At 35.5% G+C, this 6,000-nt stretch overlaps 1 long non-coding RNA gene across 1 annotated transcript; it reads left to right on the top strand.

The window, feature by feature from the left end:
- Positions 1-267: 267 nt before the first annotated feature.
- LOC116181538 lies at positions 268-1,027 on the top strand. Its single transcript, XR_004147272.1, has 2 exons — positions 268-738; positions 870-1,027. It is a non-coding gene; the product is annotated as an uncharacterized LOC116181538 (long non-coding RNA).
- Positions 1,028-6,000: the final 4,973 nt, after the last annotated feature.

The raw sequence follows: 6,000 nt of genomic DNA on the forward strand, positions 1-6,000 counted from the left end.
GTTAGTTTATTCAGATCATTGTCCACTTTCGGCCTCTTTGACACGATTTATTTGATTTTCTTCGAGCGACTACGTTTCCACTCGGTTATCTCAGTTTGTTTGCCTTTCTAGAAATTGCACCATTCCTGCTCCTGATCTTCGACCATTCTGGATTCTTCGACCTAACAAACCTCATGTTCACCTCTGGATATAAATAATTATCAAGTGCTTTGCCTTCAGATTGTTGTTTTTCGTTTGTTTTTTAATTTTTTTACACGTGTTCAAGTGTATTTTGTTGTTCTGAGTCGAGATTGATACAAGATATGATTTCACGAGACACGATAGTGTTTTAAATGTGGAAAATATCTACCAAGATAATAAAAAGAACTCCAATGCTGACATGAGCTTGGATAGATAATTATTAAGATGAACATGCTCGTCTCGGCAGAAGCCGAAGGGGTCATAGAAGTTCTAAAGATGCCAGCATGATCGAAGGAGACAAGGAATGCCGCACAAACACTTGAAAATTGAAGTGGCTAATCTGTAATCAACGAAATACGATAAGATTCCGCCTCTCAACTGTACCTATACTATAAAAGCGTGGACAAACGTGAAGTATCTAAATACAGAATTCAAAATGTTTAAGCTACTGATCGTGACTACTCTACTAATGGTATTAATTGGTATGGTAGCAGCCTGCAGCTTCAGAGGCTGTTATTGCAGTACCAATGGAATTTGCGAGCATGGTAAAGTGTATTGGTAAGTTCTTCTTTTCTCTAATCCAGATATTTTTGGTATAAGCTTTCGTCTAGTACCATAAAATGATTACTGTTTTCACTGGAACAAATTGTTGAATAATTTAATTGACACTATTCCTTCTGGCTTTTCAGTCCTTACGATTGTGAAATGGATGCGTTGAAGATAATGTGTTGCGACCCGGAATAGGAAGCGTAGGAACATTGTAGTAAGCACCTCCTTCCATACAACATACGCTTGTGTTAATTATACATTAAATGTAAAAAATTAAATAAATCATAATGGTAAATCAGGTAGTGAAGAAACCACTTTATTCATCTCATGATTTGATACCCGTAAATATTAAAATTAACGCTCAAAGGTGCAAAGAATAAAATATGAGCTTCAGCAACTGCTAAAAAATTTGATATAGGTACTATAGCACCCTACCCTGCAAAGAAAAGGGGGCGCTTTTCCAGTTCAGCTTGGAAAAGTTTTAAAAAATCATATCACCAATTAGAAACCGTTCGACAAACAAGATTTTTTAGACTCAGATTCAGAAATGGAAGAATCCACTGGAGATAAAATTTTAATCTCTCCGGTTTGAAGAACGGGCCATCTGAGTTCAGCCACTGCTCCCTATCCGGGAGAGTGACCTTATAACTCTTGGTCTTAGTAAGATAGCCCGAATCACATCCTTTCTTGCGAGCAGGGGATTGGATCTGAAGGATTGCTCCCAGATCCGCCCTTGCCCAAGGCTGCATCGTCACAATCGTTTAGCCGTAAGGAAGCCTTTCGAGCCTTTGCCTCCATTGCTCTAGTCCCAGAGATGCCTCCATGGCCAAAGTTAGCGTGGAAGAACCATAGACTCGTCCTGAACCTAGAATTTTGCTTCTGAATGCCTTATGAATAGTAAGATTCCACATTTAAACGAGCGTGGGATTTTGGGCTATGACCTTAGCCCTCTTGGAATTCGCTAGATGAAACGAATCGGATTAATTCTTGATCAAAAGATGGCATTAATAAAGAACCATTTTGTGGCGTCAATTAATTTGGAAAGATAGGTGGGGATTAATCCGGAGGAGATTTTTGAGGGCATTCGGTTTTGAACCGGCGTAGCGCTCAGTCGTGCTAGTATAGAAGCCATATTCGCACGAAATTGATATTTTACGCGATCACCGCTGTATCTTTGAAGTAATTACTTCATTATAAAGGTGCAGCTTGACATCAGCATAGTTGAAACCGAGTGAATCCAGGCACCACTTTCCCGTATCCTGAAAGCGGTCCGCGCAAAAAGCACCACATTCGCAATTATAATGATACAGAGAGGCAGATAAAAGTACACTAGTGTAGTCTCTCCAACTAAAACAAAGGGTTAATGTTTAAGCGTGGGAAAATAAGCGTAGACCTTACGAGAGAACCAGCACTGTCAGGCGTTTGGGGGCGCACTGACATTTGTTGTATAGGCTATAGAGCCACTTCCCTACTAGTATTGTATTACGCATGCTCATGATATAAAATGACAGCAATACATGTATCTGTACCATAGAACTGTATACGTAGATACAGTTCTATGATCTGTACAACTAAACAACCTGAAAATTAAATTAAGTAAAGGCGGGTTTAGGCTCGTACGCAGAATGCACACGTTGCAGAAGTGAGTGGAAATTTCAGCTGCAGAAGTACGCCCCCGTGTGTACTAGTGATCTATCTGTTTATGTTGGTACGCAGTTGTTCTCAGTGTTCAAGTGTCGAAATTGACAATTAAAACCTAACCTCTTTTGGTCGTTAAATAACGTGGTTGATTAAGTGAATAGAAAAATAACAGATTTTTGATTAATTTCTGCAATGGCAGACAAGAAGAGAATTAAATTAAAGAAAATACTGTTATTAACGGCGTTAAGTAATGAGTTGGGGCTCTTGCATACTCAAAGGAGGGTACGACGGTGGGCAGTAAGACCTGTTAACAAATATAGGAGAAAATTTGGAAGGTTTCTAAATGTTTTTCAAGTATGGTGACAAAGGATCAAGAAGAGCTGTACGCCCGACTACAAACAACTGCGTACAAAGTTTAAATTCTGCGAACTTCTGCGTCTCCTACAGACAAGCATATTTGCGGCAACCTACGTTTTGTATTGGTGCGTTCAAGCGTAAACAAGGCCGTATATCAACATGGTCTCGAACTACCTGCGGCTGCGACTTTCTGCAGCAGCGCCGTTCTGCGTACGAGCCTAAATCCGCCTTAATAATTAAAAGTAGTGATCTTCATCGAGAAAGCCTACATAACAGTTACCCTCAGCTGTGCAACTCAGGGGTGATCCTTGAATTTGGTTTTATTTGATCATAAAAATTTTATTTTAGAATATGTTTACAAAAACCAACTCTCTTATGTACTACTCTGTTTTTTTATTGTGTTGCCGCGTTCTATTTTTTACATTGGACTTTAGTGTGCACCTAACAGTCCTAGGTGAAAGTTGTTTTTGCCATTTGTCTTGTGATCACAATTAGCACATTTAAAATCCTTAGTCCGTATGTTTTAAAAGATGACGTTTAAAATGGGATTTAACATTTGACTGGTAATCACAATTAGCACATTTAAAATCTTTCGAATCAGAATGATTTAAAAAGTGTCGTTTAAAGTTGTATTTGTTACTTGTCTCGTAATTACATTTAACACATTTAAAATCTTTGGAATCGGTATGCTTTAAAAGGTGTCTTTTAAAGTAGTATTTGTTGTTTGTTTGGTAATTACATTTAGTGCACTTAATATCTTTAGAATCTTTATGTATCAAAAGATGTTCTTTAAAGTGGTTTTTGATATTTGTCTCGTAATCATAAATCACAATTAGCACATTTAAAATCCTTAGAAACCATATGTTTTAAAAGGTGTTGTTTAAGGCTGGGTTTGTAATTTGTCACGTAATCACAACTAGCACATTTAAAATCTTTAGAATCGGTATGTTTTAAAAGATGTTTTTTGAAGTGGGAGTTAACATTTGTCTGGTAATCACAATTAGGGCATTTAGAATCTTGAAAAAAGTGTTGCTTATAGTGGTATTTGTTACGCGTCTCGTAATCACAATTACTACCTTTTAGAACGTTACTGGAAAGTTTGTGTCTTAAAATGTGTCTTTTAAGACACTGTTTGCTATTTGTTCCATAATCACAGTGCGCACATTTAAAGTCTTTAGAATCGGTATGATTTAAAAGGTGTCGTTTAAAGTAGTATTTGTTGTTTGTTTTGTAATCACAATTAGCACATTTAAAATCTTTGGAAACTTTATGTTTTAAAAGGTGTTGATTAAAGCTGGGTTTGTAATTTGTTTCATAATCACAATTAGCACATTTAAAATGTTTAGAATCAGTATGATTTAAAAGGTGTTGTTTAAAGTAGTATTTGTGGTTTGTCCTGTAATTACAATTGGCGCATTTAAAAGCTTTAGAATCTTTATGTTTTAAAACGTGCTGTTTAAAGTGGGATTTAACATTTGTCTGGTAATTACAATTACCACATTTAAAATCCTTAGCACGTTTCTAGAAAGTTTGTGTGTTAAAATGTGTATTTTGAGGCACTGTTTTACATTTGTTCCATAATCACAATGCTCACATTTAAAATCTTTAGAATCAGTATGATTTAAAACGTGTTGCTTAAAGTAGTATTTGTAGTTTGTCTCATAATCACAATCAGTACATTTAAAATCTTTAGAAATTTTGTTTGTTAAAAGGTGTTGTTTAAAGTAGGATGTACTGTTTGTGTTGTAATCACAACTACCACATTGTAGAGCATAACTTTTGTGTGTTAAAATGTGCCGTTGAAGCAGTTGTTTATTCTTTGTTCCATATTCACAATGAGCACAGTTATAGCCTGAAACACTATGCTTCAAAAGACCCTGCAGCTGACTGTTGTTTGTTGATTGAAGTCACCAAAAAAATCATTGGAAACTTTAATATTCCATTCACAATCAGTTTGTTGTTGTAATTCTTCAATATTGAACAATTTGGAACACTGTGCAGTATTGGTACTTTCGTTCTTTATTGTAACCAATGCTTCGTTACTTACTAAAATGTTATCTTGAAGATGGGCATGGATTTCGGAACGGCGTCATCATGCCTTTTAGAGACCTCTTCCCGGGGGGGGGGGGGTTCAAACGCCTCATATTAAGGGAATAGTGTCTTGATTTAGCTTTGCCGATTTTACATTAAGTTAGAGGTTTATGGTAAAGTTTGGCATCACTTTGCATTCTACGTCCAGTGGGTACAGTTCAATTTGTTCTAACTTTAATTGTCAGTTTTGTGTAACATTTGTTCCATAACAAATGGCAACGCTCTTAGTTTTAATTGAAATTACTTAATGTAAATTATGTTGTCTTCAGTTCAAGGATAAGTGATCCTTGAATTTACTTTTATTTGCATTCAATGTAAATTTTATTCCGATTGTGAATTGTTTGAGATTGATTAGCGACTTCAATTCTTTGTGTATCTGTATGGATCTGCCTTTTCTGAATGTCTTTACCTGTTTCGCCCGTGCAGAGGTAAATGCCGGAATGTAGTCTAAGGTTACCATATCCAGGACCTTCAGATACCTTCTGGACTAGAGAAAGTCCGACTAATCACCAATGCATTTCATGTAGAAGAGACTTCCTAATGCGATTTATAAAATTGCGAAAATAAATGTTTAACCAAGTTTTAATATCCTTTTGAAGTCATTTTCAGTAACAAATAGTGAAGTGGTAGTCTCATTTATTTTCCTGCAGTTCTACATGACATTTAAGGGTCATAGTGGACGACCAGGTGGTTCACATAATTGCCAAATAGACTAAATATTGACTTCGTTGTTCACTAATTAAACAATAAATTAAAGAAAATCCTTATAAATAAATACCTATTATTTCTTTATCATTACAAAATTGTTAAATCGACATAGTTTTTACATGTAAGCAAATTTAATTCTAACAGCTCGCATAATAGGTAAAAATTAAAGCAGAAAATTACATACGTTTAAGTTATGTTTGATTCCATATACTTATGCATATTCTATTCTATATACCAAAAAAACCACTGCATATTGCGAAATGTGTTTTCAACATTTGTAAACAAAAATATGTGACACAGAATTAATAAACTTAAAGAGAAGTTTCTTCCTTGTAAAAACGGTTTGCGTGCGTTAAAAGGTGTCGCTTAAAATAGAGTTTACTATTTGTCTGGTAATCACAATTAGCACATTTAAATTCTTTAGAATCGGAATGTTTTAAAAGGTGTCTTGTAAAGTTCTTTTTGTAATTTGTC

Source organism: Photinus pyralis, unplaced genomic scaffold (assembly GCF_008802855.1).
Source record: "Photinus pyralis isolate 1611_PpyrPB1 unplaced genomic scaffold, Ppyr1.3 Ppyr1.4_LG9, whole genome shotgun sequence".
In the NCBI taxonomy this organism is placed as follows: domain Eukaryota; kingdom Metazoa; phylum Arthropoda; class Insecta; order Coleoptera; family Lampyridae; genus Photinus; species Photinus pyralis.